Source organism: Miniopterus schreibersii (genome assembly GCF_964146895.1).
Source record: "Miniopterus schreibersii genome assembly, chromosome: 6".
NCBI classification, from domain to species: Eukaryota; Metazoa; Chordata; class Mammalia; order Chiroptera; family Miniopteridae; genus Miniopterus; species Miniopterus schreibersii.
This window is the reverse complement of record NC_138107.1, coordinates 53,804,357-53,817,739: the sequence shown is the minus strand read 5'-3', so window position 1 is coordinate 53,817,739 and position 13,383 is coordinate 53,804,357. Positions and strand designations below refer to the sequence as shown.

At 37.4% G+C, this 13,383-nt stretch overlaps 1 protein-coding gene across 1 annotated transcript in view; it reads left to right on the top strand.

Annotated features, from left to right (window-relative positions):
- The window catches only part of PDSS2 (decaprenyl diphosphate synthase subunit 2), a 184,043-nt gene that overhangs the window by 144,787 nt on the left and 25,873 nt on the right, over positions 1–13,383 (top strand). The gene's annotated exons all lie outside the window — the stretch shown is intronic.

Here is a 13,383-nt window from a genome sequence, read left to right as displayed (position 1 = left end):
TTAGAGGACCAACTTAAAAGATTCCATATCTATTATGAACTCCAGAAGAGAATACTGGAAATGCAAGTGAAAAAATTAACAATGAATTTTTTAAAAGAAAAGAAAATTCTAAGAATTGAAGGACCTGAGTCTCCAAATTAACTGTTACCCTAAATAATGAATTTTAAAACACCAAATCATATCATTATCAAATTTTGAAACAATGGGGATAAAGAAGATATCCTAATACTTATAGAAAGAAAAAGAAAACCCTACCTGCAAAGGATCAAGAATCAGAATGGGGCCCTAGCCGGGTAGTTCAGTTGGTTAGAGTGTTGTCCCAGTACTCCAAAGTTGTGAGCTTGATCCCTGGTCAGGGCACTTAAAAAAAATAAAAAGAATCAGAATGGCTGTAGTAGTGACACTGAAAGCTTCAAGACAATGGAGTTTACTTCAACATTCAAAGAGAAAATTGTTTCCAACTAAGAATTTTATGCCAGTCATGTTATCAAGTGTGACATTAAATAAAGACAATTTAAAAGAGATAAATAAGGTCTCAAAAAACTTACCTCCCAAGCATCTTTTTTCAGGGAGCAGGTGAGGTATTCTATCAATAAAAGTATATTAAAAAATGAGACAGTTATTAGCTATAGTGAAAAAAATTTTAATGTGTGAGAAAGGAAATCAGTACTCTACATGGCCTAGAAAATAATATTTAAATAGCATAAAATGCAAATATTGAATATTGATTTAAAGCAAAAAAATGTAATCAGTGCAAGGCAGCTAGGGAAAAAATGTAATGTCATGTAATTATTCCTTTCATGGTAAGATCAATAGATAATAATCGAGGAAGGACAGTATTTGAAGATTAACAGCAGAAGAAACAAAGAGAGGGACACGGGACAGACAAGTCTGGAAAGTGCTAGGGTGTTTTGTTGGAAGTCTTGTATTATTTGACCTTTTTAAATAATATACATATATTTGGTTTTATTTTAAAACTTTTAGTTTAAAATGTATATACTTTACTATAATAGTTTTACTTCTAGTCATCTATACCAAGAAAAATATTAGAGATGTGGGCAAAGACTTACATATTAAAATATATAGTAAAATAGTAATTCTAAAAGGAAGAAAGTGAAAATTGATGCATTTCAATATAGAAAACGGTTAAATGAAGCATTGTACAATGAAATATCACACAACTATTGAATATTGTATTACTAGGGTGTATTTGTGTGTTTTTGACAGCTGAACTGAAAATATATATACAGATGGTGTTAGTAGCTCTAATTGAGTTACATTAGAATACATTGCAGATTTACATTTTTGTTGAAAAGATACAGCTAAATATGTTCAATGAAAGCTACCAACTCCCCCTACCAGCTATTCACATATATGCATATACATATAAGGGTAGCATAGATATGAATTTTAAAGAAGCTTCACAGAAAAGGGACATATTTAACCCATTTCTTTGCAGGCATACTAAGTTGTAAATGTAGACAACATGAAAGTCCAGGATTTCCTAAACAGCTGGTGAAATACTCCCAAATCATTATCCCTAACTTGATTTAAATTCAAAAGGCTATCCTTTCCAAATCATCTATGTGTAGCCTCTGACTTCAGGACCTTCTCTTTATAACTGCATGTGTAAGTCATGACCAGGGGTCACTGGTGAGAGAAGATGAATTCATCTGAAGCAAATAAATGTTTCTGTATTGCAGGTGGCAACATTCTTCAGATTGAAGACTCCTAATGAGTTTATTTTAATCTTCTAAATTATAATATTCATGTTTATATAAAGCTCTATAAGATAATGATCCCACTCTATGAAAGAGTTAGGGAACAATCTGCATAACACTTGAGAGAGAGACATTCTATCCTAAATCTCAAGGAGGTTTCTTATTAATCCTGAAATTGGTTCTTTCTTGTGCCCTTTTTCCAATATTTCATGAAATTTAACTCCTCTGCATTTTTGTGATCCTTTCCTCCCCTGAGTTTTGAATTTTATTGCAAGATCCTTAAAGATAATAGTGAATTCACCTTTGCATTATCAATAGTGCCTGCCATAGTAACTTACTTGGAGTAGTCATTCAATTAATATTTCTCAAAAAGTATGTGTGGTGTGATCTTCTCAGGGTGCGCTATGTTTGATGGCAGCCCATTTTGTTAAATAGAAAGAGTTGAGTTGGTGTAGTAGAAATGGCCATAGGGGACCAAGATCTGGAAGATCTGGATTCTAGTTTGTGCTCTGCTAGCATCTGTATAACCTTAATCACATCCTTTCACCTTTTTAAAAATTATTTTCTGCAAATGTTGGCATTTGAACTAGATCATTTCTAAAGTCTCTTTCAGCTCTTAAATAAATCTAAGGCATAGGTCTCTTGGGCAAGAGATGCATCATAAGAAAAATTTTTATCTCTCTTAGAAGTTTAATACTAGTTTTGACACTGAGAAATAGAGAAGTCTTGCTCCCAATGATAGAAGTCACCTATGATTTCTTATTATCGCATATGAAATTACTTCCCCATTCTGCTCAGACAGGTTTGTGTCCCATCTTCTCTTTTGATTTCCTGGTTGGGAAAGTGAGTTAATGACTAGACAAGGAAGGGAGGAGGAGACAACCTGCCCTTAGTGCCCATTCAACATCACTGTGGGCCAGGAGGAGGAGCACCTCTGGTATTTTTCATATCAGGACCTGCTACCTCCTCTCCAACTCCCTTTTCCTCAAAAATCTTTTTTCTTTTTTTTTTAATATATCTTTATTGATTTTAGAGAGAGGAAAGGAGGGGGAGAGAGAGAGATAGAAACATCAATGATGAGAGAGTCATTGATCGGCTGCCTGGCCTGCAACCCAGGCATGTGCCCTGACCGGGAATCGAACCCCGATCTCCTGGATCCTAGGTCGATGCTCAGCCGCTGAGCCACGCCCTGCCAGGCCTCCCTCAAAAATCTTAAGATTAGATAGCCCTCTTCCATCACACCCATAGGTGTATACACACACACACACACGTGTGCACACACACAAACACACACCATACTCCTTCACAAGAGGCAGTTTAGGGCACCAGGCCAGACCTGAAAGAGCTGAAAAATATTTGTTGGGCGATGTCTCCATACTAAATTCTACAGATTTCTCCCTACCTTAATTTTAAATTTAAATTTGTAGCTGCTGAAAAATAATGATCAGGTAAAAATACTGATAGTGAATGGGTGATTCACCCTAGGGAGGTGAAGTCATTACTCAGTTATCATTTTGATTCCTAATAAAAGAAAGTAGAATCTTTCAGGGAATCACAGAGCTCTGACTCTCTCAGGGAGTCCAGAGGCTATTGCAGGTCAGCAGCTTTATTTTTAATGATCCTTCTAGTTTCCTGCTGCCATTGTAAGTCACCTGAAGAAATAAGAATTATGATTATATTTTCTTGGTTATTTCTGAAAGTACTGAAATGTCACTTAGGCTTGTGACATTCTGACACTGTATACTGTCATAACCAGCCATAAAATACCGTAAGTGAACTACATATTACTAATGCTAAGCTGTGACTCACTTGTCCCCAGATATCCTACTGTTCTTATTCCAAAAGTGAAACAAAGATTGTTAGGTAAGGCTAATATGCATGAACATAATACATGCATATTTGTAAACAAAAGAGACCATGCATATTCAGAGAGTCCTCATAAATGCCCTGTGATAGTCTTCTAATGATTTAAGTTATTTTGTGTTATTTCAAAAGGAGTAATAATACCATAGAGGGTGTACACTGTGAGCATCTGAAAGGACTGTATCTGAAATCACAAAGACTATGAAGTGGTTCTAGATACCACCTAAATTAAAATTTTTCTTAAGGTTTTCTGTTGCACTTAAGGAAACAAAGTGTTTCACTACAGGAGATACAGCAGGAAATCGCCTAAATGTTGTCTATGGCCTCATAAAGAGGGTATAAGAGAAGCACACAAATACAAGGGATACTGTAATTGATGCCATCTAGGGAGCTCAGAGGAAGGAGAGTTTATACGGAGCTGGGAAAGTCAAGGGCAGGTTTGTGAGGTAGGTGATCTGAAATGGGCCTTGAAGATCTTGACAGCAAAGATGGAAAAGAGGGGCTGGCTTCCAAGGCAGTGGAACCCACAGAAAAGGAATGCAGATGGGCAAGTGTGCAGTGTGTTCAAAGAAAAAAAGTTATCATTTGGATGAAATGTGAAAAACATGGGGCAGTATAGGGACAGATGAAGAATTGATCTAAAATAGTACATAATGACTATATGTAAAGACTTCAGTCCAAACAAAAATATGTACATTAATGTTCAGATCAGCAATATTTACAAGATCCAAAAAGAGGAAACAACCCAGTGTTCATTAGATGATAAGTAGACAAAATATGGCATATCCGTACAGTTGAGTGTTATCCTGCCGTGGAAAGGAGTGCGGTACTGATACGTGCTGCAGCAGGACAGAAATGTTCTGGAACGAGATAGTGGTGACTGTTGCACAACATTGTGAATGTACTAAATGCCGCTGAATTATATCCTAATGGTGAATTTTATGTTATATGAATTTTACCTCAACTTAAAAAAAAACACTTTAGGATGTTTGCCTGTGGAAAATGAACTTGATTCAGAAGTCAGGGAGCAGACGTTGAAAGTTTCTGAACCAGGTAATGTCTGTCTGAAATGCATTTTAGGGAGGTGTGTCTGGGTACCTTGTATAAGATGAAAGGAACAAGGAGATACTAGAGAGGAGATCAGTTAGGAGGTTTGGGGGGACCTTTGGGTAGGTGCAGGAGAAAAGTCCCAGTCAGTGTTGGCAACAAGAATGGCAAGGTAAGGAGGTTGGGAGTTAAACCAGTTCCAGAGAGAAAATGTATAGGACCTGAAAACTGATATGATAGGAGGAGCTGGCAGGTGTCTAGCAGGGAGAGGCCATGGGGGGCCAGAACCAGGATTTTCAACTTGGATATCAGGAAGTATTTTACCTTTAAGAAGAATAGAAAAGTGCAGTAGAAAAACTGTGTCAGTTTGGTGAGCGTGAGGTGTGCCATCAAGGTGGCTGTCACTTGGGACTTGGCCACTGGAGGAAACAGCCCAATTCCACTGTCAACCTAATTTCCTCATGGCTTTTCTGCAATCTGGGTAGATTTTTTTCCCTTGGCCAAACTGTGCAATTTTAAATTTCATGTCTCTCCTAGATTCTAAGAGATCATAGCAAGAAAAATGGTTGCAAAGCGATAACAAGACTTTTGAACAGAGAGATTTACCAAGTAGATAATACAAGCCCCTCCTCTTTTGTTTTCATTGGGTACCACAGCCTTCTGCACCTGTCTTTCACTTCCTCTTTTCTCAACGAATCAAAGGAAAATACGAGAAAGTTAATCCAAAGTAGATTAACAAAATTAATCTAAAGTAGATTTCTGATTTGTGACCTTTTTAAATGTGACATTCGCATTTACCTTCAAAGGTTGGCTTTTCCAGGTGAAAGACATGGTGAAATGAGGTACCCGAGCAGTCCATTTCTGAATGGTGCTGACTTCCTTGCAGATGTTTCTGTGCTTTCTTACTAGCAGGCCGGAATGGTCAAGATGGTGAAGAGGCCTGCGTGTTTCTTTATATTCTAATGCCTTTCCAACTCTGTAACTGGAGAGCCTGACAATAGAAGGCCTGATTCTTCTACCAAACCAAAGCTCAACTGGCTGCTTCAACTGCTGGACTAGCAGATATAGTAGATTTCTGATTTCTGACCTTTTTAAATCCTTATACACTATACCTAAACCATTCTGGGTTGAGGATGAAGGTATCCTTCCTTCTTCTGTCCCCCAACAAACTCCCTTTTTATGTATAACTCTACCTCTTGATACCAATGCAAATGTGCAGAGAGTTTATTTTCAGTGAGACCTGTTTTCTCTAAAGGAACCAATGATATTTCTGCCCATGCCAAGGCAAAATATCTTTAAATGTCTTTATGTTTGCAGCCACCAATGTAATTTTTTAATTAAACAAGGATTCTGATGGATAATTGTTTAAGACAATTGGATGAATGGTTAGTAGGGAACCAAATATTCACATAGACTCAAAGCATCCTATAGATTACAAATTAAATACATTAAACAAACTTAGTTTCTCCAGTAATGAGTCAAACTGGTATTGTGTGATTCCTGATGTAATAGAGAAGTAGACAGCATCATCTATATAGTTGTCTTCCCACAATGTTTTAATTTTAATCTAATCATGAGAAAACAGTCAGACAAATCCTGGATAAGGGACATTCTGCAGAGCAACTGACCTGGACTCTTAAAAAAATGCAAAGATTGGACATTCAGCTAGCCATTCGGGGCCACAGAATTTACACCCTAGAACCATGGCCCAGTTTGTCCATAATCTCATGGAGAAGGCCCCCATGCTGATAAAATGCTGCTGTGATTTATTGAAGCCGCCATTGGCCATATTTTGGCACTATGCCAAGGTTGAGCTGATTCCTCCAACCTCTGCTGAGATCCCTACAGCTATTCAGAACTTGAAAAAAATAGTTAATAGTGCTCAAACTGGTAGCTTCAAACAGCTCACAGTTAAGAAAGCTCTGCTGAATGGTTTGGTGGCCACTGAGGTGTGGATATGATTTTATGTAGGCAAGTCATAGGTAAAAGTGGCATCATTGGCTATAGTGTTTATAGACCGGTCTTTAACATCTGTTTCTTTTTGGTTTGTTACTTGAAAGTTCTTGGACTATGAGTGATCAGAATGGTACTTGAATTTTTTTTTTTTAAAAAAAAGGTATTTCAAAAAAAGTCAATATTATGAAAGACAGAAAATGTAGTAGTATGTAGATTAGAAGAGATTAAAAAGCTATAACATCCGTTAGGAATGTATGATTTTTAATAGGCTCTTGTATTGGCATAAAGAACAGCTCTGAAAGACACTATTGGTTGACTTGGAGAATTTGAATATGGATTTTATCTTAAGTATTATAGTAAATGTTACACTTGTTGGATATGATCATGGGTTAGGGTTATGAAGAACACCGTTTTGTTCTTTGGAGATAAGTGCTGAAGGGATGAGGCATTATGATGTCTACAACTTACTCTCATATACTTAGCAATTGATTATCTAGAGAGAAAGCAAATATATCAAAATGCCAGCAATTGGTTAATCTAGGTGGAGGGCAAATGGAAGTTTATTCTGTTTCTTTCAACTAAAAAGTTTGAGGGAAAGGTAGTTTTCTTTGAAGGCCTAAGAAGAGAATATTTTTTTTAAAAAAAGACCATTATTCCAAAATATAGCTGATAGCATGGAGGAAGAATAACATGATAAGTAGAGATTATCAGCCTCTAGCAATTGCTGGACTCCCTGCTATGCAATATTAGTTTTCTGCTTTTAGAAAAAGGTTTTCCCATATCCAGCTTTCAAAAGTCCAAGTAACAGTAGTTGGAAACTGGAAACAGTTCACTTATGTCATTCAATCCTTCTTTGTTACCTGACTTATAAAAAAGCACTTGCTTCTTAAAATAAAGACCACATTGTACATCCATTACTTACCAACACGGAATCTGTCAGGCTTTGGTGTGCAGAGACTGGTATATAAACCTCTGGAATTAATACCTCTGTGCATCCTCTCAGAGTGATGGCTTTTTTTGCTTTTGTACAGAATATTGTTTTACAGTACTCACTGTAGCTATCTGAGGAGGCCTCCAATGTCATGAGCACTGGCATGCTATCTTGTCTGTTTCACATAGTTTTTTGTGTGTTTTTTAAATTTATTGAGGTGACATTGGTTAATAAAATTATACAGGTTTCAGGTGTACAATTCTGTAATACATCATCTGTATACTGTATTGTGTGTTCACCAATCCAAGTCATTTATCCCCCCTTTACCCTCTTCTACCTCCCCCCACCCCATTTTCCTTCTAGTAATCACCATACTATCTGTGTCTATGAGTTTTGTTTTTTTGTTTTGTTTTTTTAATCCCTTCACCTTTTCCACCGAATCCCCCCTCTCCAGTGACAGCTGTCAGTCTTTTCTCTGTATCTATGAGTTTGTTTCTGTTTTGATTGATAGTTTATTTTGGTCATTAGATTCCACATATAAGGGAAATCATAGGGTACTTGTCTTTCTCTGACTGGCTTATTTCACTTAGCATAATATTCTCCAGGTCCATCCATGCTGTCACAAAAGGTAGGATTTCCTTCTTTTTTATGCAGAGTAGTCTTCCATGGTGTGAATGTCCCACAGCTTTTTTATCCACTCATCCATTGATGGACACTCGGGCTGCTTCCAAATCTTGACTATTGTAAATAACACTGCAATGAACATAGGGGTGCATATATTCTTTCTGATTGGTGTTTCAGGATTCTTAGGATATATTCCCAGAAGTGAGATCACTGGGTCAAATGATAGTTCCATTTTTAATTTTTTGAGTTAACTTTATACTGCATTCCCGCCAACAGTGCACGAGGGTTCCATTTCCCCCACATCCTCGCCAACACTTGTTGATTTATTGATGATAGCTATTCTTACAGATGTGAAATTATATTTCATTGTGGCTTTAACTTGCATTTCTCTGATGATTAGTGACATTGAGCATCTTTTCATATGTTTATTTTGTATGTCCTCTTTGGAGAAATATCTATTCAGGTATTAACCTCTTGCCAGATGTATCATTGGTGAGTACGTTCTCCCATTCAGTGGGTTGTCTTTTCATTTTGTTGATGGTTTCCTTTGCTGTGCAAAACCTTTTTAGTTTGGTGTAATCCCATTTGTTCTTCTTTTGTTTCCCTTGCCTGAAGAGATATATCAGAAAAAAAATACTACTATGAGAAATGTCTGAGATTTTATAGCCTGTATTTTCTTCTAGGATTTTTGTGGCTTCACGTCTAACATTTAAGTCTTTAACCCATTTTGAGTTCATTCTTGTATATAGTGTAAGAAGGTGGCCTAGTTTCATTTCTTTGCATGTATTTGTCCAATTTTCCCAACATCATTTACTGAATAGACTATCTTTACTCCATTGTATGTTCTTGCTTCCTTTGTCAAATATTGACCGTAAGGGCATGGGTTTATTTCTGACTCTTTATTCTGTTCCATTGATCTATTTGTCTGTTTTTATGCCACTACCATATTGTTTTGATTATTATGACCTTATAGTATAGTTTGGTATCAGGTAGTATGATTATTCCAACTATGTTCTTCCTTCTCAGGATTTCTGAGGCTATTTGAGTTCTTTTTTTGGTTCCATATAAATGTTTGGATTATTTGTTCGAGTTCTGTGAAATGTGCCATTGGTATTTTTTTCTGGAAAAGAAGGTTTAATAATTGATAAAAATGTACAAAAATATTCAAATCAGAAGTACTTTAGAATGTGTACAATGACGTCAATACTTCTCTGTGAGTAAGGAAGGTAAAGGACTTCCTCAATGAAAAAGAGCAAGAGAAAGGTCAGGTTTAAAAAAAAAAAAAAGACGGGTGTTAAAATGTTTCAGTCAACACTGATTTTTGTTTTAGACAAGGATATTGCAACTATCCCTTAAAGTTGGTGGCACATTCTTTAGTAGGTCCTTAAGGCAATATATGTAAACTAATTTACAGTTTGATTTATTTATTTATTTATTATTTTTTTATATGTCTTTATTGATTTCAGAGAGAGGAAGGGAGAGGCAGAGAGAGAGACAGAAACATCAATGATGAGAGAGTCATTGATCGAGCCCGCAACCCGGGCATGTGCCCTGACCGGGAATCGAACCCCGATCTCCTGGATCCTAGGTCGACGCTTAACCGCTGAGCCATGCCCGGCCGGGCTACAATCTGATTTAATATTAACTTTTAAAGTATCACTCAAAATAATGCCCTCCCAATAGCCTTTTAAAAATGTATTCAGCCCGGCCAGGCGTGGCTCAGCAGTTGAGCGTCGACCTAGGATCCAGGAGGTGGTATTTTATTCTTTTGATGCAATTGTGAAGGGGGTTGTTTTCTTAGTTTCCCTTTCTTATAGTTTATTATTGGTGCATAAAAATGCAACTGATTTTGGATATTTATTTTGTATCCTGCTTTACTGAATTCATTTATCAGTTCTAGTAGCTTTTTGGTGGAATCTTTAGTGTTCTCTATATACAGTATCACGTCATCTGCAAATAATGACAATTTTACTTCCTTTCCAATTTAGATGCCTTTTATTTCTTCTTGTCTTATTTCTGTGCATATGACTTCCAGTACTATGTTGAATAAGAGTGGTGAAAGCGAGCCCTGGCTGGCGTGGCTCAGTTGGTTAAATGTCATCCCAAACACCAAGAGGTCTCCAGTTTGATTCCTGGTCAGGGCATATGCCCAGGCTGCAGGTTTGGTCCCTGGTCAGGATTCTTACAGGAGGCAACCTGCCAATGCTTCTCTCTCACATTGATGTTTTTCTCTCCCTCTCCCTTCCTCTCTCTCTAAAAAATCAATAAAAATATATTTTATAAAAAAGAGAGTGGTGAAAGCGAACATCTCTGTCTTGTTCCTGGTCTTAAGGGAAACACTTTCAGTTTTTGCCCATTGAGTATGATGTTGGCTGTGGATATATCTTACATGGCCTTTATTATGTTGAGGGATATTACCTCTATTCCCACTTTGCTGAGAGTTTTTATCATGAATGGGTGCTGGATTTTATCAAATGCTTTTTCTGCGTCTATTGATATGATCACGTGATTTTTATCCTTCATTCATTTCGTTTATGTGTGTATCACATTTATTGATTTGTGGACATTGTACCAAACTTGCATCTCCAGAATAAACCCCACTTGATCACGGTGTATGAGGTTTTTAATGTATTGCTGGATCTGGTTTGCTAATATTTTGTTGAGGGTTTTAGCATCTGTGTTCATTAGGGGTATTGGCCTGTAATTTTCTTTCTTTGTAGTGTCTTTATCTGGTTTTGGAATTAGGATAATGCTGGCCTTGTAAAATGAGCTTGGGAGTCTCCCCTCCTCTTGAATTTTTTGAAATAGTTTGAGAAAGATAGATGTTAGTTCTTTGAATGTTTGGTAAAATTCACCTGTGAGGCCATCCAGTCAGGACTTTTGTTTATTAGAAGTTTTTAAATTACCGTTTCAATTTCATTTTTTGTAATCTGTCCCTGCTGATTTTCACAGCCAGATGTTATGTGGGCGCCTCTTCCTGACTCTGGTGCCCTGGGCTGGGGGCCTGGCTTGGGGTTAAGACCCCACTCTTCTCAGGGGAAACCTTTGCAGCTGAGATATCCCTCCAGAATCTCAACCCCCTCCTATAGAAGCGGGGCCAGCCCTTTTCACGATGTGGCTTCTTCTGTAAATCCTTGGTTATAAGACTTCTGTTCAGCTAGTCTTCACTTGGTTATTCAGCTTGCTTGCTCCATATTTTAGTTGTAATTCCAGTTTGGCCTGGGAAGAGGTGAGTGTAGCTTCCACCTATTCTGCTGTCATCCCAATTTCACATGTTTTTAAGATAAAACAAGATTCAAACCATACATTCTCTGTGAACTGCTAAAGACTAGCAAAAATTACTTTCTTTTCTCATGGCCCGGATTGACAAGAAGCACACCTACAGGAGGCAAAAAGATGAGTGAGTGCCTTTTAAAGACCCTGGTAATGAAGCCCTTAGGGAATTGCCTGCTATGGTAGAATTTACAGTGGCTTCTGGAAATGAACAGTGTGGCAGGAAGAGTTTCAGCACTGCTTGCTGTTGAAATACAGCCTGCATTTATTTTATATCTGCCTATTTTGGGCCCCAGTGAGAAAGTTATTTTAATAAAATCTTGCTCTGCTAGAAATATACGTAAGTGGCAGGTGTCAGAAAAAAGAGAAGTTGCAGCATTACATTTTTCTTGAGACAAGGAGTTTATACAGTTGTTCTCTTTTAACCTTTGTTTTGTTTTGTTTGTTTTGTTTTGTTTTGTTATTACGGAACCCTTCACAGATTTGTGTGTCATCCTTACGCAGGGCCGTGCTAATCTTCTCTGTATTGTTCCAATTTTGGTATATGTGCTGCTGAAGCAAGCACTCTTTTAACCTTTGAAATAAATACTGATGCATACAGAAGCATTCGTCAAAAATAACATTAGACATAGGCTAGAGCAGTGATCAGAATCTCAGGGCCAGGATTCACAGGGTCTGTATTTTTAACAAGCCCAGTGATTCTGATGCAGCCAGCCCAGTATTTGTGAGAGCCCAGCATTTGGGAACATCTGGTCTGGTCCAGTCCAGTACTCTTATTTTACAGATAAGAAAATAAAGGCCCACATAAAATTTTTAAAACTATTCAAGGCATTAACCTGTTGTGGATTAGAAACCGTATTTTCTGTCTGGGAGGAGGAGCATATCCATCCTCCCACGAGGTCACAGTGTTTCCTGAGGTGGTCACAGTTAATATCTTAGGCCACTTGCTTTCCTCTGTAGACAAGACCTACTTAACACTGGAGGCTTTGAGGTGTGCATTTAGACATCTCCTGAGGTTGCCTGACTTCCATTCTTCACTTTAACATACTACTTTCAAGGTTGAGGCACTTAATTGCACTAAACTGCTGCCTCTGTGAGAAGGCTACTAGCTCATTCTTCTCTGTTCTGCCCTTTTGTTGTTTGATTTTCATGAATTCTTTGACTTTATTTTCTGTAGATTCCCTTCCTTAGTCTACTTTTAAATAGAAGCTGGATAATGAAGTGAAGATACGGTTTTGTTCAGTATGGGTAAAAATTATTTGTAAGGCATATCTAATGACTCTACATTTGCTACATTCTGGCTCTGAACCTACATACCCAACTCTCCTAGAACTAAGAGTGAGTAAAATGAACTTTGCTTTGTAAGGTTCTTGAATAGATAGTACATAACCAATACTTATCAAGAAAAAGCATCCACCCATCTGTTCATTCATTCGCCAGATATGATGGACCATCTACTATACATTAGCACTGATCTAGACGTGAAATACAGTTGTGAGCATGGGAGAAATTTCCCTACTCTCCTGGAGCCTTACTTCTAAAGGGAGATTGTATGTGAAGCCTTCCTATCTAAAACAAGACTGTGCAGCCCCCTAGAGTATAAGCTCCATGAAGTTCTTTTTACGGCTGTGTCTCTAGTGCCTAAGCCTACTAACTGCACAATGGATCATTATTTAGTGAACGAGCATCCATCAGGTGAAATAGAAACTGTGGCCCCTCCCAGATGAACTATTTTACAGAAAGAAATGGAATAGGCACTGTTTAATGAGAAATATTATTTATGTAGGAGATAAAGTCATCATTTGCATCTGTTTCTAATTTGCTGTTATTTTTATTGTCAAAGCTTTTTTTCTTATGTTTTTCTTTTTTTAAATTTATCTTTATTGTTGAAAGTATTACAGATGTCCCCTTTTTTTCCCCATTGATCCCGTCCACCCCGCACCCCCCCAGGCCTTCACTGCACTATTG